A 23,780-nucleotide genomic window follows, 5' to 3' on the forward strand; every position below is an offset into this window, starting at 1 on the left:
TATATTTAGTTTTCAGAAATAAACATACAATACACATATATGCATTTCTTCAACACTTTTTTTAAACCTCTGAATAAGTTTCTTCCTCTTATAAAACATTTTCTATATCCCTTCATCAACTCAGACTTATTTATATCATAGTCAATGATCCTATTTTCCATAACTTTTTTAATTAGTAAAGAGTGTTTTCAGCAGATCTTGATGACAGAAAATATTTCTCTGAAATATGCTCCTTTGCAGACAGTTTTTACACTTAGGGGTAACATTTAAAGTCTTAGATATGGCTGACTCTGGTCTCTGCATTTCTACCTAGTGTCTTTCCAATGCATTTTCCTAAAACCTTTTGTTTTTGTGGGATTCCCTCGTACTAATCTTCCTTAGTCTTTAATTTTACTTTCTTAGTTAAGTGAAGAGATAGACAATGCTGCATACCACAATGGATTTGTAAGTAGAGACCCTGACATCCTCATGTTTACTAGTTTTATGTTGCACTCCACCACAAGTTCATTCAAATGTGAATTTGAAATTTCTGAGATTTTTCTTCTTTTATGGAAAATTTTAAATATGAGACTTTATATTCAAAGTTAAGAGATATGTCTGATCACTAATAATTCTGTGTTATATACTAGCCACTTATCTCAGTGCTTTCTCTATATATCTTTATCATGTGTTATTTGTAGAGTTAATTTGAATAACAGTATCACTTTATTTATATAGATGATGCCAAAGATTTCTGGAGATGTATAATAATTTGGCCACACTATTCTGACTCTAGAGCATCCATTCCATCTTTTAACAGCTTTATTGACATATGATTAACATCTTATATAGTTCACCTATTTAAATTATACAATCTAATTTATATTGTGTATTCAGAAGATTATGTAATACTCTCCACACAATCTAATTTTAGATAACCCTAAATAAAAGCTCATATCCATTAGCAGTCATCCCTTCCCCACTGACAAGGCCAGGCCCTCAGAAACCACTAATCTACTTTTTATCTTTATGTAATAACCTATTTTGGATTTTTTCATATAAATAGAATCATGTAATATATAGAATCTTGATACTTATTTCACTTGGCATGTTTCCAAGGTTCCTCCATGTAGTAACATTTTATCAATACTCCAATCCTTTTAATTATTGAATAATATTCCATTGTATGTACTTAAGATATTTTATTTTAGACATTTGGGTTGTTTCTAATGTTTGATTATCTCGAACATTTCCTACGTTTTTGTTTTAGTGTTTTTTCATTTCTTTTGTATATATAAATATGTAGTAGATTAAATGGTGTTCCCCAAAATGTTATGTGTCTTACTCTCTGGAAACTGTAAACAGGATCCTATTTGTAAAATAGATTTTGCAGATATAATTAAGGTTAAAGATCCTGAGATGAGGTTATCTGAAATTATTTGTCTGCCCCCTTAATGTCATGACAAGTGCCCTTATGATGACCCTCAAAATGATATCTCCATGCCCTGGCCTACAAATGGCATTTTGTTTGGGAAAACAAGTATTAGTAGATATAATTAGTGAAGGATTATGAGATAAAATAACCAGGATTTTCTGGTGGGTCTTAAATTAAAAAACAGAAGGCCTTATACGAGAAAGGTAGAGGAAGATTTTTGATGGAGAGGAAAAAACCATGAAGAGGGGGAAAGAGATGGAAGTCATGCTGAGGAATTCCTCAAGACAGCGGGAAGAGGAAAGGAAGGAAACGCTCCTACAGCCTTTGGAGGAACTGTGACCCTATTGAAATCTTGACTCCAGACTTGTGGCTGCCACACTGTGAAATAATACATTTCTATCATTGTCAGGATCCAATCTGTGGTATTTTTTTAATAGTAGACCTGGGAAACTGATACAATCTAGAGGTAGGGTTGCTGGGTCATAAGGTAAAGCACTCCCACCAATAATATATGAGGATTCATTTGTGGTTTTATTTTCATTTTGCTAATTACTAATGATATGGAACATTTTTTTCATGTGCATGCTGTCCATTTGCATATCTCCATTTAAGGAATGTCAGTTCAAATCTTTTGACTGTCTTTGTCTTTTTATTATTTGTCTTAAAAGTTATTTATATATTTGTCCACTTATTATTTGTCTTAAAAGTTATTTATATATTCTTGATGCAAGTTCCTTTTTAAATATATGATTTGCAATATTTTTCCCATTCTATGGGTTGTTTTTTCATTTTCTATGGCATTATTTACAACACAAAATATTTTAATTTTGATGCAGTAGGATTTATCTATTCATTTTCTTTTGTTGTTTGTGCTTCTGGGGTTATATCGAATAAAAATTTTTTAAACTAATGGATGAAGACTTCTCTGTTTTCTTCTAAGAGTTTTGTAGTTTTAGCCCTTAAATTTAAACTACGATCTATTTGGAGTCAATTTTTATGTATGGTAAGAGGTAGCAGGGATCCTACTTTACTCTTTTACATGTGGAAATCTAATTGTCCCAGCACAATTTGTTGAAAAGAGTTTTCCACCATTGAACTGTCTTACCACTCATGCTGAATTATGGTCAGTTGACTAAAAATATAAGGATATATTTCTAGACTCTTAATTTTAATCCATTGATCTACATATCTTTAAGATTTTATTTATTTTTTTGACAGAGAAAGACACAGCGAGAGAGGGAACACAAGCAGGAGGAGTGGGAGAGGGAGAAGCAGGCTTCCCACAAAGCAGGGAGCCCAACATGGGGCTTGATCCCAGGACCCTGGGATCATGACCTGAGCAGAAGGTCAATGCTTAACTAATGAGCCCCCCAGGTGCCCATCTTTTTTATTTTAAGCAATATTTTGTTGTTTTACTGTATAATCTTAAGCTTACTTTGGAATTTATACCTAAATATTTTATTCTTTTTCGTGCTATAATAAATGAAATTATTTTCTTAATTTCATTTGGAATTAATTTTTCCCAATTTACAAATAAAAAATTTACTGGTTTTTGTACAATTGGTTTTGTATACTGTATTTATATACTGTAAATTTGCTTAAGTTGTTTATTAATTCTAATAGTTTCTTTTAGTGAATTCCTTAAGATATCCTATACACATGATCATGTCGCCTAGAAGAGAAGCAGTTTTTATTTTTTCCTTCCCAAACTTGCTGGCTTTCATTACTTTTATCTTGTCTAATTTCACTGGCTATACTTCCCAGCTCAACAATAAATCAAAGTGATGAGAACAGTCATCCTTGTCTTGTTCCTGAATTCAGTGGAAGCATTCATTCTTTCATTAAGGAGGATGTTAGCTGTGTTTTTTGTTGCTGCCTTTTATTATTATTATGCCTTATATTATTATTATTCCAAAGAATATCATCATATATAATTTGTCATGAAATATCTTCTAGTAAAATAACCAAGAGGTAACCTTTTATTAGGCTGAGGGTGTTCCTTATAGTTTGTATTTAAAGAGTTTGTCAACTACTTCTTTTTTCCTGTATCAACTGATACAGTATTTAAATATACATTTTAAACTCATCTAAGCAGACCTTCAAATACTATTATAACACTTCATGTGTACTCTACGTACCTCCCAATTCCTCTCCTTTGCCCTTTATGACATTGTTTTCACTCATTCCACTTATCCACATGGTGTATTTACCCAATGTATTGTTACTACTTATAGACTTAAAAGTATATAGTTATTATAGAATTACAAGTATATAGTTATAAGTATATAGTTACTACTTATATACTTAAAAGATAACTGTTATCTTTTAGACCACTTTGTGATTAAGATATAACAATTTTTATTTTATCTTCATTTATTCCTTCCCTGATAGTTCTCTTTTATTTATGTAGATCCAAGTTTCAGACATATATCATTTTCCTTTTATCAGAGGAGATTTTAACATTTCTTGCAGGAAATGTCTGCTGTCAGTGAATGCCCTCAGTTTTTGTTAAACAGAGAAAGTATTTCTCTTTAAATATTGGTAGATTATTTTGCTGGATATAGAATTCTAGGCTGATGTGGCTTTTCTTTTTTCACACTTTATTTCACTCCACTCATCTGCTTTCATTTTTTGTTTTTTGTTCTATTTTGGTTTTAAAGATTTATTTATTTATTTGACAGAGAGAGACACAGCATGAGGGAACACAAGCAGGGGGAGCAGGAGAGGGAGAAGCAGGCTTCCTGCTGAGCAGGCTTCCTGCTGAGCAGGCTGCCTGATGCAGGGCTAGATCCCAGGACCCTGGGATCATGACCTGAGCCAAAATCAGATGCCTAATGACTGAGCCACCCAGGGGCCCTGCTTTCATGCTTTTGGATGAGAAGTTGGCTACCATTCTTACCATGATTCTTCTGTACCTTTTCTCTGGCTTTTTAAAGAATTTTCTTCATATTTTTGCTTTGTTGTATTGTTTTGTTTTTTACATTTGAACATGATACTCCTAATTTTTTGTGTCTGTTTTCTACATATCTCCCAACTGGTGTTCTTTGAACTCCCTGGATCTGTGATTTGTTGTCTGTTATTAATTATGGAAAGACTTCATCATTATTATTTCAAATCTGTATTCTCCATACTCTACTTCTCTAAATTACACATGTTACTACTTTTGAAATTGTCCCACAGTTCTTGAATATTTTTTCTTTTTTTTTTTTTTGTCCTATCCCCCTCCCTTCTGTTCTCTTTGCATTCAGTTTGTACCTTCAAGCACAGTAACTCTTTCCTCTGTCTTGTCCAGTGTACTGATGATCTCATCAAAGAAATTCTGTTACTGTTAAAGTATTTTTTATACCTAGAATTGATTTTACTCAATCTTAGACTTTCCATCTTTTGGCTTATATTGCCTATCTGTTCTTGCATGTTGTCTTATTTTTTCCGTTAGCTTTTTTAACATGTTAGTTATAGTTATTTTTAATCCCTATCAGTTCCAAAATCTGTGTCATATCTGAGTTTTCTTCTGATGCATACCTCGGATCGTCACATTTTTTTTTAATCTCTTAGCATGCCTTATAAAGTTGTTGTTTTTTAATTTTCTTTGAAAGACATGATATTTTGGGTTAAAGGAACTAAAGCAAATAGGACTGTAGTGTGAAGTTCTGTGTTATTCTGGCTATGAGTTGGGCTGTAATTAATTTGCTGTAGCTGTGAGTTCCAGAACCTTCAAATTCTTCTAGTATTCTTGTTTATCATTTCCTCATACAAAATCTATATCATAAAGCTCTTTCAGTTGTAACTTACTGTTAATATACTAGGACCCTGTTGCTATGGTAATAAGGTATGTTGGGAGGGGGTGTTGTATAGTTTTGTGATTAAATCTCTAATGTTCTTTAGGGGAGACTGTGTCTCTTGGCTGAGATCCTCACAAGTATTTGTCCAGTGGTATCACTTTTTCCTACCATCCCCCTACTCCCTTCTCTGACTACTATATTTTCAATCTATTTCTTTGAAGTCCAGACCCCTTCTGACTATGTTATTATCATATTTTAGGGGAGATAGAAAGACTAGAGGTAACTTGAGAGGAAGAGTGTCCTTCCCTCAGCTGGGATAAGCATCTGGAGAGTAGCCCGTATAATTGGGAAGGTGGTGGATATATTTCACAGTGATTGTTTTTCCCTTTTCCTAACCAGATCTACAAGGGAATTGTCTTGAATCTTCACGATAAGAACCTGGTGGAGGCTCCTAGAGGTAATGTCAGTGAAAGTGTGGGTCCCTCTCCCAAGACTGTGGCCCATAGATTATTGCTCCTGTATCAGTCCACACTCAAAACAATTCACCAGGAATAGCAAATGAGTGTTCCTACAATCGTGACGGTCCAGTATAATCAGAACTGGGCTTTAAATTTGTGAATAAAGTAAAAGAAGTCTTTCTGTTTTAAAATGGCAGTATTTAAAAAATGATTTAAGTCTGGGTACCTGGGAGGCTCAATTGGTTAAGCGACAGCCTTTGGCTCAGGTCATGATCCTAGAGTTCAGGAATCAAGTCCCATATCAGGCTCCGCAGCTTTGTGGGGAGTCTGCTTCTCCTTCCTCCCTCCTCCACTCTTATCCTCTCTCTCACTCACTCTCACTCTCTCTCTCTCAAATAAATAAATGAAACTTTAAAAAATGATTGGTTTTATTTATATTAGGAATAAATGTATATTTTGAAAAGAATACTTATGTATATGTTTTTAATCTGTGGTGATACCTAAATTTATATCTTCATCTGAGTCCTCTCCCTAGTGTAGCAAAATATTATTACTATAATACAATTTGGATGTCCTAGGGGCAAAAAACTCAATACAGTCCAAATTTATCCCATAAACGCTACCAAAAATTCTCTCCTCCTTTCACGTCCCAAATCTCAATTTTGAGAACAAACATCAACCTAGTCAGAAAGTGAACAATTTAGGCCACTTGGCTTCCTTTTGGTTTTTTGTTGAAAAGAACTTTATCACCAATACTCTCAATTCCATTTTCTCCCTCTCCAATTATGTTCTCAACAGAGAAGCCAGAGGTTCATTTAAAAAATGTAAATCACTTTTACACCATTATTCTATTCAAATCCTTCAATATATCTTCTTCAATAAATGGTTTATCATTTTCTTGAAGGTCCACATGATGTAGTCACTCAAGCTGTGGGAAAATTAATATAGACTGTATAAGGTAAGTTTGGTGTTTGTATAAGTAATTGATATTCACAGAAACTGAGATTTTGTTACACTCAGAGCTTATGTCCAAATATATGTCCAATTTGGACAAATATTCACAGGTGGATTTTTCTATGTAGGTGTGACATGTCTGATGCAATGTGACCATGCTGCAATGGTCACAGTTTACTGTTCTATGGGTTGATATTTGAGCCAAAGCAAGAATCTGTGGACAGGACACTGGTAAGGATATGTACATATGCAGGGGGTTTGATACCTCTCACTGAAGATGCTTCCTTAAATGTTAATGAGATGCTCCCAGTGAGGGTTTCTCTCTTGAAAAAGAGAGATGTACAAGGGACACAGATGTACAAGGGACACAGAAGCAAAAGGGAGGAATTTGAAGGAACTTAAATGGGTAAAAATGGGATGTGCCTCTGTAAACTGGGCTACTACTTTTTCTGCTGCATCTTGGAACAGGATGAGCCATTGAGGGAGTTCAGTATGAGTTCTGGAATGTACTGCAGTTTTGGAAATCTGAATATTATAAGAATTAAGAAAGTTAAAGGAAAGTAACATACTAAACACAAATCAGGAAAAGTGTATTACTATAAATACAGTTAGAGTGAGATAAAAGACTAGGTAAAAGAGAGCCATAAGGAAAAGAAAACACAACTTCCTTCTTGCACACCTTAGAATAAGTTATCATTCTTCCCCATACAGAAACTCCATGCTTCCAAAGTTTTTTTTTTAATACCGAAAAAGGAAAAATATGAGTGTCATATATTTATTTTTACTCCCTTATAACACAAAATGTAAAAAAAAAACCCACATTTTACTTTCTCTTTGTATTTAATACTATATCTATATTTATTATTATTGTTATTATTGTTATTATTATTATTATTATCTTAGGGCATAGTTTTGATATCATAATCTAATTGAACAATTTCCTATGATATTCTTTGAGTTGTTTATAGTGTTTCACTATTACAACAATGCTGACTTGAATAAAAACTAACATTTGAAAGTGTTACTAATGTATCAATTTTCTATTCTCAAAAAAACTGGAAAGTTAAAGTTTAGAATATATGAATTTGCTGGTGTTTGATCATTTTGACATACAAAATGGTAGTTTCAGATTGTTCAACTTCTGATTGTCCTTTTTTTTAATAAAAAAGGAAACTTCTGTAGTTCAGAGATGGTGATATGCTTGTGAAATTTTAGTTAACTAGAGTTCACAATACACAGAATCTGATTTTAGCTTGAGGTTTTAATTTCTCACATACAGTAGTGTGTTATCTAGTTCTTCAATCTGATACCTCACAAAGCTAATTTTGATTATTTGTAGATATTTACACAGAGTCCTGCTATATAAAGTATTAAGGTAAAAATATAAAGTTATACTTACAACTATATACATTTACTTTATAATTTACATAACACAACATTGTTAGGGAAAGTGCCCATTAAATATCATTTTTCTAGCTATGTAATCTTTTTGAAAATATATATGGAATACATATTAGACTTCTTTAAAAGGATAACACAAATAAAGAATGATTCAACTACTTTGGAATAGATAGTAGCTATAAATTCCAATTTTGTCAAAATAGTGTCTATAGTACATTATAAATTTAGACAGGGGCCATAATATATTTTCTAAAATTATACTTTATTCTATAGAATCTGGAAAAATCATTATCTCCCAGTCACAATTTCTTTCTCTCTCTCTCAGTCTCTCTTTCTTTCTCTTTTTTTTTTTTTGTTTTGTTTCAGCCTAACACAAAGCCGTGTTCTACTATTTCTATCAATTATTTGGGTTTCTCAAACAATCATACTGCTCAGTACATCCCTTATGTATTGATTAACACCACCTCCCATTCTGCATCATGGTTTGTTTTTATGATAATATATAGCTAAGTCCTACATAGTTATTCATTTTTAAAGTACTTTCCCTCCTCCTTCAGCTAAGGGAATTCTAGTTTGGAAAACAACAAGCAAATGGACAAACACACTGGATTAAAATATGCCATAATTTCTGAGTTCTGCATGTGATATTCAACCGACTACACAGTTTCCTTCAAATATCCAACCTTAGCTTTGTAATCTACTTAGCCTGCTCATGTATTTAGTCAGGCACAAAGACACTGACAGTTCCATACTGTCAACTGTTATGCTCTGCATTCATTACTCTGTGGATGTGTATGCAGATCTGAAGTCAAAGGAACATGAGCTTTCCCAAGTATGAATTTAGATGTGACTACTTTGGTAGCTCTTATCTGAGACCACAATCAATTTGCCTTTAATTATCCCATGGATGATGAAAGTATATGTCAATAATTATCCTCTCCCCAAGAAAATTGCTGAATCACTGACTCATTAAACATTTTTTTTTCAATTTTGCATTGTAGAAGTATAATCTGGCAACAGACCAATGATACTCAGGGACAAGATACTAGTTCTAATCATTGTATATGAATTACACAGAATGAGTTCACAGAACTCAAATAAAAGTGATATTGTCTAAATAAAGAGGACTTACTGAGGAAATCAATTTAGGTTTATTTTTAAATGAAGTGAATCTGAACCAAAATATTAGAACATATTTGGATATTTTATCATTTACTATTTAGAAAAAAAATGTTCAGATGATTGTAATTAATATCTCAGAATCTTAAAAATAAATTACCTAATTGTTCACATATATATGTAAGCAATAACTTTTGATATCATGAAAATATCATCAACACAAATGTTATTGTTAGATAATAATAGCTACCATCTTCTGACTATTTTTTTTTTTTTTGTCACTGGCATAAGTTTTTGAATATAGTAGCTCATTTGCCATGACAACAAACCTAAAAGGTAAGACTACTCTCATTTTTGCTGATGCAGGAACTAACCACAGAGAGGTGAAGTTTAATGCCAAGAGCATGGTAAAATTGGAATTCAAACCCAGGCAATTTGGCTGCAGAGTCATTGGTCTCAGCTGCTTATTTATACAATGTATCAGTTATTATTTTGATTATACCTAGCATGTGCCTACTTCTGTGCCTACTTCTACTTCTCTATGCTATGAATATTTAAAAAACAATCAATATAAAATCCAATTGTAACGAGTAAGTTAATACATATTTTTTAGGCAACATTTAGTATACAATGGTATCCTTATTGTAATATTTGACCAAAGAGATATTTTAATACCCATCAGACCCCTAGAGGAAGTACTGACACTTCAGTCACTCATGAATAAGATAAAGCAACTGTATAATCAGAAATGGAAAGCAGTTCAAGGAGATGGATTCCACAATATGAAAAAAAACAGCACAGGTATCAATAAGCATGGGTTATTAGAAGTGGCAAACTTTTTGTTATGGACTCTAGTCATCTTAATGATCTCGACTGCGAAATTTTTCTTGTTTAGATTCCTATTTCTTACTCATAAAATCTTGAATTCTGTTCTGACATACATGAACTCTTGAGATGTGCCTCTGGATTTTGAGCTTCACCTAATGTCTTAGACTTAGGACCCTATACTTTCAGTTAAATGTCTGCATGTAGATAGGTATAGGAAAATTAACACTCATTGTTGCTATTTCTTTTAGAATATGGGAGTTAATATGATGAATAAGTTGGGTCCGAATATCTGAAATCAGAGATGAATTGAAACTATAAATTTTTTTTAAGATTTTATTTATTTATTTGACAGACAGAGATCATAAGTAGGCGGGGGGAGGGAAGCAGGCTCCCCACTGAGCAGAGAGCCTCATGTGGGGATCGATTTCAGGACCCTGGGATCATGACCTGAGCTGAAGGCAGAGGCTTTAACCCACTGAGCCAACCAGGTGCCCCGAAACTATAAATTAATGAGATCAACTTTACTATGTTGTTTTTCAATGGCATTGCAAATATTTCCCAAAGAAAATTTTCTGAAATACTGAGAATAGTGGAATTTCTATTTAATAAGAAACTACTAGCTTCTTTATTATTTGATACTGCAACAAAAATCTAATGCCCATCAAGACACCATTATATAATAAGAACTAGAAAATTGTGGCATTATTCTTGGCTACTTATGTTATGCATGAACAATTTTTTTTGCTTGAACTATTTTTAAGAGGGTGACTATATTTGAATATCAGAATGTAATAAGAAAACTGTATTTACACTAAAGTTGTATCTCTGACCCTTGTGGTAACCAAAGGAAATAAAAGACAATGGATTGCAAAGTTTTATATGAAATTAATGGAAAGCTTCCCAAAGTGCACTATTTAAGTGTCTCTATTTAAAAATTTACTACTGTGTAACTGCATTTCATCAATCCACCACCCTGGGGGGTATTTGGAGTAGAATTATAGGGATAAAAGATGAGTAAACTTTTGCTGCCTGGTTGGTGTTGAACATGGCTAGTATAGCAATAAAAATTCAACTTAGAAAGGGCACAATCTATCTGAGAATTACGTGCCATGCAAAATTTTAGAGCTGATGGCTAATTTCAGTTTCTTCTTAAAAGCTAAATTTTTAATGTAACTTAGATCTTGCAAATGACTTTAAAGACATAAATATTTTTAAATATTTATTTATTTATTTTGGAAAGAGAGAGAGAGAGAGGGTTCTAGCAGGGGGAAGGGTAAGGGGAGAAGGAGAGAGAAAATCCTCAAGCACACCATTGCTGAGTGGGGAGTCAAATGTGGGCTCCAGGACCCTGAAATCATGACTTGAGCTAAAATCAGGTGCCCCTAAAGAGAGAGATAGATAGATAGATAGATATCACATTCAATTTTGAAATTTTTAATTTTAATTAATTAATTAATTAAGGTTGGTCACCATACAGTGCATCATTAGTTTTTGATGTAGTGTTCTATGAGTCATTGTTTGTGTATAACACCCAGTGCTCCATGCAATCTGTGCCCTCCTTAATACCAATCACTGGGCTCACTCATCCCCTCACCACACCCTTCTAGAGATGTATTTTTTAATAAGCCAGTATATATTTCTACTTCTAGCAGGATGCAGAAATATTTAGTATAAAGAGCAATTTTCTCCTTTGGATAAGCAGACTACAAGAGAATATTCAATATATTTTACTAGTATTTCTAAGTGGTCTTGTCATTTTTGAAGTATAATTATGGCTATAGTGTCATTAGGAAATCTGAAGTTTGTTTTTAAAAACCTTATACAGATAATGAGTTATAATTTGTAATACAATTAAATATTATGAACAAAATCATAGAAATTGTTAAAACAAACGATAAATGGTCTAAAAATGACAGGTTAGTAGACAAGTGAGAAAATGGATCCTTGAATGGTCTAAATAATTGAATTTCAATAATTTAACTTTACACAAAAAAATCTGGTCTTTTTTTAAGTTAATATACATCAGGTATTTAAAATAAATTAAAATATACCTATATCTCCTGCAAGATTTAAATAATATATTTCAGAGAACTCTTTCAAGAGAATATTACTTAAACAATCAAACTCTTACATTGTTCATTTTCATGGAGACATATCCCAGGTAGCCAAAATGTGAATTCCCTCTCTTTTTGTTTTTGTTTTTTGTTTTTTTGTTTTTTTTCAAAGCAATGAATTCTTAATTCAAGTAGTGGGGAATTAATTAAAAAAATAAAATGAAAGAATAATGGTGGTGATACAGTTAAAAACAAAATAAATATTTATTTACTTTTTACGGAGTGTACTCTTCTTCCAGGTTAGTGGTTTACTTGTTCTATATTATTTTTAAGTGTTGTTAAAGTAGTCAGGTATCAAAAATAATAATAATAACATAGATTGCCCAAAGATGATACATTCAATTGAAATTTCCTAAGACCCTGCCACTCAAATTGTATCACTCTGACTGGTTTCTAGAAATGGAAAGTCTGAGGCCTTATGTCATACCTAATAAAACAGAGTTTGCATTTAATAGCATCCTCACAAGAAAGTTTGAGAAACACTGTTTTGACATATAGTCATCAGGTCTAATTCTACTTGATATATGAAGTGCCTATAAATGTGCAAATTACTATTTTCTTTTTCATTATTTTTTTAAGATTTTTTTAATTTTATTTGACAGACAGAGATCACAAGTAGGCAGAGACAGAGGAAGGGAAGCAGGCTCCTCACTGAGCAGAAAGCCCGATGTGGGGCTCGATCCCAGGACCCTGGGATCATGACCCTAGCCGAAAGCAGAGGCTTTAACCCACTGAGCCACCCAGGCACCTTCTTTTTCATTATTAATTTAAAAAGTGTCAGTGCTCATTTTCATATCTTTGATAATGTATAATGCCTTCATTGGAGGAACTGTTTTTAAAATGAATGAATGTAATTTTATGAATCATTTATTGGATTTAAATGGAGGAAAATTTTAAGAAAAAAAAACAAAAGATTAAAGTTAAATGTGCAAACCCAACTCAGAGGAAGAAAAAAATTGGGAGTGGCAAAGAAAAGATTTCTTTCTTAGAGGTATGAGAACTCACAAAAGTACCAGTTCTTTTAGCTTACATGTATCAGTCTCTCAACCTCTGTGATGTGATAAACTATTTAGAGCAGGGAAACCAAAGAATTAACTTTACTGTTTTTTTTTTTTCTTTTTCTTCTTTTTTGATTGTAGCTAGGGAGTTAAAATGAAAGAATGACCAAAATGGCACATGGTTGATGTGAGCTTAGGTCTGGCAGGGACAATTTCCCAGAGTTGAAGTAATGGGAGTATTTTCTGCCGTAAAGTGATAATGAGTGAAAGGGACTATGGCTGTAAAACCAAGCTGTAATAAATGTGGACAAGTCAATCTGGTCTATGAATCTCAGCCATAGGCATGCAGCTGGATGGGACAATGAACAGCAGTCCGTGTGCATATTTTAGAGCAGATCAGTAGCAAGAGCTGAAACAATAGGAAACTATACTTTCAGATATCTTGGTAGTGGACAGATGTCACTTAGATGGCATTCTGTGGCCTTGGGAGGATTTACAGATTTATATATTAGAGTATTCTAGTGGAATATTTCCTTCTTCTTTTTTTTTTTTTTTCTTTAAGCGCTTTCCATCTTAAAGACTATCTCAAGGCAAAGACTCCCGAAGACATTATGGATCAGAGATCACTTTAACCACCCGAGCACCACAGTAATGGGAAAATGAAGTACAAGTACTCCAAATAAATTGGAATTTAGAGTTGCTAAACACTGATACTTACAATAATATTTTTAGATAATTTTTGAAATTATTAATAGTCCACTCACTTGAAATGATTCTTGCCTCACATAAATTTCATTGTATTTGCCATTCTAACATTTAGATTCTAAAGTCTCTTATTAAAAATATGTATGTATATATATATATATATGTAGTTATATAATATATATAGTAATATCTATAGCTACCACTACAAAATCCATTAAAAGAGATACTCAAAAACACTATAGATAAATAAAAATGGAATTCTAAGAATAATCAAGTAACTCCAAGAAAGAGGTGAAAATAAAGCAAAAATTAAAAAAAATACAGAGGATGGACAGGAAAAAAATGTCAGATTTAAATTTGAGCATATAAATAACTGCATGAAATGTAAAAGATCTTCACACAGTTATTAAAAGAGAGAGACTGAGAGAATACATTAATAAAGTGAGCCAACTAGATGCTATACACAAGAAAGTTAACATGATAACATAGATAGTATGAAGGAATGGAATATATATATATATATATATACCATTGAAACTAACTAAAAGAAAGCAGGAGTAGCTATATTAACATCTGTATTAGACTTCAGAGCAAAGAAATTTTCTAGAGACATAGAAATTCAACCAACTAAGAAGACAAAGCAATCCTAAGTGTTAAGCACTAAACAAAATGGAAAGTGATAGGACTAAAAAAAATAACTAGAAAAATCCAAAATTCTAATTGGAGACTTCCACAGCACTCTTTTCAAAAACTAAATGAACACCTAGACAGAAAATCAACAGTGATATCAACTCAAAAACACCATGAGTCAAGATTTATAAGCACTCCATTCACCAACAACAAAGTAAGCATTCAAAATAAGTGATCACAGAAGTTTTACAAGGATAGGCAATTTCCTGGGTCATTAAACAAGCTTCAACAAAGTTAAAAGAGTTTAAATCTATAGACTGTGTTATCTAACGACAATAAATCAAACTGTAAATTATTCACAGAAAGATAATAGAAAACCTTCCAAATGTTTGAAACTCTAAATGATTCATTGGTTAAGAGAAAAAAAAATCAAAAGAAGTTAAAAAAACATATTAAATGAATGAAAATGGAAATATGATATATCGAAATATACAGAACACATCCAAAGAGGTATAAAATTGGAAACCTATAGCCTTAAATGCTTACATTAGCAAAGACTAAGGGTCTCAAGTAAGTTAAAAAAAAATTAGTCAAAGTGAAGCAGAAGGAAAGAAGTAATCAAAATAAGAGTGGGAATTGCAATGAAATTGAAAAAGAAAACTAAGAACAAAAGTTAGTTTTTTGAAAAAACTGATAAAATTGTCAAAATTAAAGCGAGATATAAGAGGGAAAAAAGAGCAGACACACTATTAATATTAAAAACAAAATAGAGGGGTGCCTTGGCGGCTCAGTGGGTTAAAGCCTCTGCCTTCAGCTCAGGTCATGATCCCAAGCTCCTGGGATAGAGCCCCTCATCAGGCTCTCTTCTCAGCAGGGAGCCTGCCTCCCTTCCTCTCTCTGCCTGCCTGCCTCTCTGCCTGCTTGTGATCTCTCTCTGTCAAATAAATAAGTAAAATCTTTAAAAAAAAAATAGAGGATATCATTACAGGACCTGAAGACATCAGAAGGATAATGAGGGAATGCTAAAATCAATGCTACACATATAAATTTCACAACTTAGATGAAAGAGACTAATTACTCAAAAAGTTCAAACTATTTCAACATAACATTAAATATAAAATAAATAACTTGAATAACCTATAACTATTAAAGAAACTGAATACATATTTTGATATTTCTGAAAAAAATAGTCAATTCTTGATGTTTTTATTGAAGAATTCTACCAAATGCATTAAATAAAATGAACATTAATCCTATGGATTCTCAGTGTGCTTGGGTGACTCAGTCTATTAAACATCTCTAAGTATGATCTTCAGGTCTGGAATTGAGCCCTGCATTGGACTCCCTGCTCAGCAGGGAGTCTGCTTCTCCCTCTGTGTCTATCCCCAACACATGTTCTCTTCTCTCTCTCTCTCAAATAAATAAATAAAATATTTTTAAAAGTCCTACATATTTTCTTCTAGAAAAAATGAAGTGGAGGGAACATCACTCAACTTATTCTATGAAGTTGGTATTACAGTAACAAAAAAGCTAATGAAAGCAGTACAAAAAGAAAGGAAAGTTCACAGGATATAAGATCAGCATATAAAACATATATTTCTATATACTCACAGTGAGTATGTGGAAAATGAAATTGAAAGTATAGTATCACAATTGTTTAAGCTAGGATTACTTGGGTGTACATTTCACAAAATGTGCACAAGTCTTATATATAAAATGCTGCTGAGATAGAGAAATAAATGGATAATCACATGTGTTCATTTATCAGAAGCTTCAGCATAGTTAAGCTGTCAAATATCCCCTAATTGATCAAGATTTAATTCATATTTTTTTTTATTTTTTAAAAATTTATTTATTTATTTGAGAGAGAGAGGGTGAGAGAGAGAGAGAGTATATGTGTGTGAGTCGGGGGGAAGGACAGAGGGAGAGAATCTTCAAGTAGACCCCTCTCTGAACATGGATTCACAACATGGGACTCAGTCCCCCAACCCATGAGATCATGACCTGAGCCAAAATCAAGAGCCGAATCCTTAACCAACTGAGCCATCCTTTAATTCAGGTTTTTATTAACATCCCAGCAAGATATAGACCATATGATTTAATAATACATAAGAAATGATGAAGGAACTAGAGTTGCTAAAAATCTTTTTGAAAAAAAAAAAAAGGATTAGGAGGAGTCACTCTGGATTCACTATTTATTATATGGCTACAGTAATTAAGACTGTATGGTATTAGATGAAGAATGGACTTATAGGTCAGTGGAACTAAACAGAAAATTCATCAATAGCTCACAGAATTATGGCACCCTGATAATCTCCAAAAGTTCAAGAACAATTCTATGGAAAAGGGATAATAAATGATGCTAGAGTAATTGGATATCCACAGTGAGACTCTCCACTCTGACAAAAGGTTGAAATGCACCTTGAATTTGGAGTAGCTCTGATCTAAAGGAAAGATATGATATTGTTTTAAGGCTGACTCAAAATTTTGGTGAGTTTTGAAAAGCTCTATTGCTTTCCTGAGAATCTTGATTAATGCTGGATACCAGGCTGGGTAAATCTGAGTGATTTAACCTTTGCAGTCCTATAATCATTATACCAATGGAATGTATATTTTAATTAACTCTTATTTCCTGTCTAGGAGGGAAGAAGGCCTTCCAGTTTAGAATTTAAGTGGCTTTCTGTAGTTCTTTATATTAAGTGTAAGGGAGGGAATGGACAATGACCTATGAAGGAACCCTAGCATCTTTTGATTGAATTATGTTTAGTGCACAGTCACACATAAAATCCTTCATTTGTTCCCCAAATATACTTCTAGGATATAACAGAATGAATATCTCTATTCCAACCTGTCCTGTAAAAGCAATTCCTTAATAGATTATATTTTTTTAGTTGTTTAAAAATGAAACAAAAATTTAATTCTATAGAATGCTCCTAAACTTTAAATCAGTACTTTGGCACTTTGTGTTATAGATAGCTTCTTTATATTAATTACAATAACTATCTTTAATTCCTTAGAGAACTTTCCAGTAATGAATGGAAGAATGTTTTTCATGAAAAAACCCTCAAAATAGTAAAATTTCTATTTACATGACACTTGAGAGATTTTTTAAGAAGGAACTTACTTTCCTTTGGTAAAGTACCATATAAACTCTGTCAGAAGGAGAAAGACCAAAAGTATAAGCCAAGGGGCGTTTAAAAAATTAAAAAGAAAAAAAAAAAAGGAAGAGAATTGATAAAGCTATTCCTAGCAGGAAATTTTGAGAAATTGCAATGAGGTGTAGTGCAGCAGACAATACACAAAGAGACAAAAGATAAAAGACTGGGGAGAAGGGGATGGATATGAGGCCAGGAACCATATGGGTAGGACGGTTGCAGTAAATTGCTTTTCCAGTGGCCACGTGATTTTATAAGCATAAGAAACCTAGTTTCTCTTTCATCTTTCACTTCTCTATCTCTGTCTCTGTCTCTCTCTGATTCAACTTATTTTTCTGTCTTATTGGTGTCAGGCAACTTTATTAGGGCAGTTTCCTCTGCAAATTTGCTCTACCGGTTACTGTTTTATCAAGCGTATGTTCCTGAATCACTAAATCCTTAACAGTATTTGGCATTACCCAGATGTCTGTGTTTTGCTATTCTTCTTCTTCTTCTTCTTCTTCTTTTTTTTTAGTATTTATTTATTTATTTGAAAGGGAGAGAGAGAGAAATAAACAGGGAAGCGGGGGAGGGATTGAAGTCCACAAGCAGACTCCCTGCTGTGCATGGAGCCAGATGGGGGCCTGGATTCCAGGACCCTGAAATCATGACCTGAACAAAAATCAAGAGTCAGATGCTCAAACGACTGAGCCACCCAGGTACCCCTGCGTTTTGCTATTCCCATGGCTATAGAGTGAAAACTCCTTTTAAAATATGTACTTATCTAATTAGGAATAATTATTATTGATTTGGAAGTTTCTTACATATTCTAGATATGAGTTGTTTACCTTTTTGATATCTTGTGGGTAACTATTCACATATTGAAAAACTTCTTCCCTCTTTAATAGTTACTAAATGGATGAATATGCAAAAGGCCATAGTCCATAGGTTCATAGGTTAATGAAAAAGCTGAATTATGGTTTACATCAACAATATAAAAGACATCCTTCCTTCAGGTGGCCAGAAAGATGACCAACATGCAGACTGAGTAGGCCCACCAAAAGCACCCAACCATCTTTCAAAATAACAAGAGTGTCCTGCTATAGGAAATGGCAAGGAGGAGTTCCTGTGATACTACAAAAACATCGGTCTGTACTTCAAGAGCTCAAGGAGGCCACTGAAGGCGTGGATATTGACAAGAAATGCCCCTTTCCTGGTGATGTCGCCACCCGAATATGGATTATGTTTAGTGTGGTGACCCAGATGATGACAATGCAGAGGACCACTGTTATCCACAATGACTACCACCACTACATCCAAAAGTACAACCACTGTGAGAAACACCACAAGAACATGTCTGTGCACCTGTCACCCTACTTCAGGGTTGTCCAGATTGGGGATATTGTCACAGTGGGACAGAGAGCCAGTCCTTAAATAAGACTGTATGATTCAATGAGTTCAAAGTCAGGAAGGCCACCAGCACCAGGAAGCAATTCCAGAAGTTCTGAAGTTCTGAGATGAGACATCTGCCCACATCCCTTAAGAAAACAGAGTTAATTCTCCTAAAAAAAAAAAATACATATATATATATATACACACATATATATATACATATGTATATGTATATACAGACACACACATATAATAGAGATAACATTCATACGAAAATAATCCAATGGCAAAGGCAAGCAAGAGAACAAATATCCTTGAGTATCTGCAGAAAATCTGACGATGGATGTGGATGTCCATTTGCAATGGGATTTGAAGTTTTGAGTCAATCCTACTTAAACATAAAGGAGTATGAATTACCCAGATAATATCTGGCTGGTACCATTTTTTAAAAAGGATATATAATAACTTTTATTATGAGAACCATATGTGAGTATAATTATTTTTATGAAATAAACAGAGTTAGTTCATGAAGTACTGAAGAAGAGAAACGTTATACAATGATTAAAGAGAAATTAGTGCAATTTTAACTTTTAATTATGATGGCTTTCTTCATGGGTCATAGTCTAATCTTACATGAAAAGCTGTTTTCATAACACTGATATATTTGTACAATTTAATATGTGTTAAAGTAATACATGCATGAAAAATTAAGGGTCACTAATAAGGTTTACAAAGCTGAAATTACTATTGCAGTTAGCTTAATCATAGCAATATATTTCCATTGATTTTGGACTTATAATTCTATTAGATACAATAAGTAGTTTTCTAATTATAAGAAAAAAAAGGGAAGGGATTCTATGAACAGTGTGGAAGTTGTTGTATAGCACTACATTTCCTTCATTTGTCATGATATTGTCTCTTTCGTGCTAAAGTTCTGGAAATTTCTTTCAGCTACAATTGTTATTATAAAGATCATGCCATGTGTTATTAAGAAGATCTCAATAGAAAGATACAGAATCCTGGGGCATCTGACGGGCTCAGTCAGTTAATCTTCTGACTCTCAATATCCTCTCAGGTCATGATCTCAGGGTCGTGAGACTGAGCCCCACATCTGGCTTCACACTCAGCACAGAGTCTGCTTGAAACTCTCTCTCTCCCTCTGCTTCTGCCCCTCCTGTCTCTATCTCTCTCTCTGTCTCAAGAAATAAAATATTTTAAAAAGGGGCACCTGGTGGCTCAGTCGTTAAGCATCTGCCTTAGCTCAGGTCATGATCCCAGAGTCCTGAGATCCAGCCCGGCATCTAGCTCCCTGCTCAAAGGGAAGCCTGCTTCTCGCTCTCCCACTACCCCCCTACTTGTGTTCCCTCCCTTACTGTTTCTCTCTCTGTCAATAAATAAATAAATAAATAAATAAATAAAATCTTTTTAAAAATATGAAAAAAAAAAAACCAAACAGAATCCCATTCAAAACTACCTGCTCACTAATTTACGGTATTTCAGAAAATTTGCTTTTTAGCAGAAGTGTCTATATCCAACTTCTTTCCCTTTGGACCAGCCTTTGCATTATGTATCAGACTAGCCTCTGATAACGTAACCAGTCTCTGAACATGAACAGTGCTTGGTAAATAACAAAGACATATAACAAATAATTTCAGGTTGACTATTTAAAATAGAAAGTGTAATATGAATTCTTGTTATAGCCTTCCTTAATCAATAAAGTATGGCACTATATCCATCATGCAAGATAACTGGGGATAAAGAAAAAAAAACTCCTTTTCTACTTTTTAATTCCTTAATATATGAAGACCTTGAAACATAATCAATATTATGAATCAATGTTTACAAGAAATGTGTTACTTGTTGGTCTGCATTTTAACTTTAATTGCTTTTTTATATGGTAAAACAAAAAGAAGTAAAAAAGAATAGATAATGAGGACAATAAAACAAATAGATATGAACTAAAACTTTATGAAATAATATGAGTTCTGTATAAAATTAATTTCTTTTCAAAATACTTAGTAATTATCCTTAAAAACATTAAAGTATATTAAAAATAAATTGTGAAAATTTGGGTCCTGGCTCTGTTGCTGTTACACATAAGCTTTGAGCCATTCAGCAACTTTTTTCAAAGCTTAGGGCATTATTTGCTTCATTACTACACTGCAAACTTAGGACCTATAAAGAAAATCATTAGGAACACATTAGTATTTTAAATTCTGTAACTGATAATAAAATTCTATTTAGGAGAAGTTACTGTCTTTTACGTTGTTTAATTTGTAATTAATTATTGTATGTCAAGTCATACTCGTGAAGCTTCATTTCTTTATTTCCTCCTTCTATCATTCATATATCCCTCATACATTTATTCAATGCTCTAGGCTAAGCTCTAGGAGCATAACTGAACAAACGCTTGTGGCAGTTCAGTCTAACGTAGCATGTGCCAATTTTTTTGGTTTGTGAACCCTTTCATTAAGATGTGAAAAGCGGGGAGCACCTGGGAGGCTCTGTTGGTTAAATGTCTGACTCTTGGTTTCTGCTCAGGTGATGATCTCATGGACTGTGAGCCCCGCATTGGGCTCCATGGTCACTGAGGATCCTGCTTGAAGAGTCTCTCCCTCTGCCTCTCCTCCCACTTGTGCTCTCTCTCTCTCTCAAATAAATAAATAAATCTTAAAAAAAAAAAAGATGTTAAAAGGGGCTCTTTTGTTAAGGTAATAGTGGCCTAGGTATCAAATTTCTATTTCCTTAGCAATATGATAATTTGCAAATCTTTAAAAAAAGAAACCCTTAAGAAATTTAAAATTTAAAAATGAAACATTTAAGAATTTCTGAACACGTACTGAGTAAGCTCATGTAAAGATTAGTTAGGATCAGATCAATTGCTTAGGATTCAACTAGTTGATATATCTAGGCCTTATCAGCTAACTGGTGTTTGCTTCTATATTAGAAGACCATTGATTTCTACTTTTTTTTAATAAGCACTTAACTGAATTCACTCAATGTGTGAAACACATTTTTTTTCTTTTAATTTTCACGTAAATGTCTCAATTTTATCATGGTAGTTTTAACTAGTAGACTATTGTAATTTGTTTTTATTTGTATTGTATATTATTTAATTCTGTCCAAAATTGACATATAGACAAACCAGAAATAAGTGACATTATGTCAAAGTAGAAGTTAATGAGGAAAACCAGTATTTTAATTATTCTATAGATTATTTTAAGATTTAGAGGTATATAACTCGTATTTGTTTGATCAATACTTTTATGTAGCAACATTAAATGTTTCAAAAACTTTAAAAATCAGTATTAGGGTGAGAAAATGTAGTGACTAACATTCAATAGGACTATTAATTGCTAATAAATTCTCATCATCAAACTGCATTGCTGAAAAACATCTCACAAATTGAAGTCATATACCCTCCTCTCACTGCATCATTTATAACTAAAATGGAAATTATACAAGCAACTTTACTGATGAATTTATAGACTGGAAAATGCAAAAACTATCCAAACATCAGATCATGCAAGAAGTCTGCTCAGTTTCTGAGCCTGCAATATAGTATTACATTTCTGTCTAAACTTTAAAATATGTCTAGTTTCTAGGCCAAATATAATGTAATAGTCTTTTTAACATATATAAATTTAAAAATTCTTGTAATGATATAAGTTTTATATAAATTATGTTTATAAGCATAACCTATATGTTTTACCTTTATCAATTACACATGGTGAATATTTTCTTTAAAAAGAAAAAGCTGAAAATCATCCGTTTAAAAAAAAAAACTTCTCTTTCCATCTGACAGTCCAGTCTCCTCATCATAGTTTATGAAATCATCCATCTCTTCTTCCCATTGATTTTAAATGTACATGCTAAATCCTGGAATTGTGCAGAGGCTATTTCTAGAGGTTTTTTTTGTTGTTGTTGTTGTTGTTTTTAAAGATTTTATCTATTTATTTGACAGACAGAGATCACATGTAGGCAGAGAGGCAGGCAGAGAGAGAGAGAGAGAGAGAGGAGGAAGCAGGCTCCCCACTGAGCAGAGAGCCCGATGCGGGGCTCGATCCCAGGACCCTGAGATCATGACCCGAGCTGAAGGCAGAGGCTTAACCCACTGAGCCACCCAGGCGCCCCTATTTCTAGAGTTTTGACTTTGATCTATGCACCTTTATATTATGCTTTAATATCTGGCAGGGTTAACCCCCTCTGCCCTATCACTATTAATCTATTTTTTAGAAAGTTCTTGGCTGATCATTCCAACTTTTTTCTCATGACCTTTAAAACCAGATCTGCTATTTTAGCTCCTTCCCACAAAATACCATTTTTATTTTTATTGGAATTTTATATTTATGGATAAACATATGGAGAAATGGCATTTGTATTATTTTGAGTATTACTATGCAGAACATGATATATATTGTATTTGTTTATGCCATCTTTGGTCTTTGAATAATATTTTAAATATTTTTTCACATAGATCAAGCTCATTTCATATTGAGTTTATACCTAGAGATGTGAATAGTTTTGACAACTGCTAGTGGGTCTTTATTTTGATGTATCTTTCTATCTGAGGCTTTTATATGAGAAAACTACCGATTCCTGGAAGTTAATAATTTAAATGATTAATGAAATTGTTTCCTTAATTTCCTTTTTTAAAAAATTTGCTTCTTTATCAAATAGCAGTTGACTGTATTTTTTGTAGATCTATTTCTGGGAGATAATACACACACATACACACACACGTATACATGATCTGTCTATATTTCCTTTTGCAAATGCCACATTGGTGCAAAGTAAGGCTTGAAATCAGGTAATGTGAATGCTCTTCTTCTTCAAAATTGTGTTGATATT

The 23,780-nt window shown here is 33.0% G+C and overlaps 1 pseudogene; it reads left to right on the top strand.

Annotated features, from left to right (window-relative positions):
* The first annotated feature begins 18,565 nt into the window (after window positions 1-18,565).
* On the top strand, window positions 18,566-19,045 carry LOC111144633 (annotated as a pseudogene).
* Window positions 19,046-23,780: the final 4,735 nt, after the last annotated feature.

Source organism: Enhydra lutris, unplaced genomic scaffold (assembly GCF_002288905.1).
Source record: "Enhydra lutris kenyoni isolate GAN:26980312 unplaced genomic scaffold, ASM228890v2 scaffoldscaffold11, whole genome shotgun sequence".
NCBI lineage: Eukaryota > Metazoa > Chordata > Mammalia > Carnivora > Mustelidae > Enhydra > Enhydra lutris.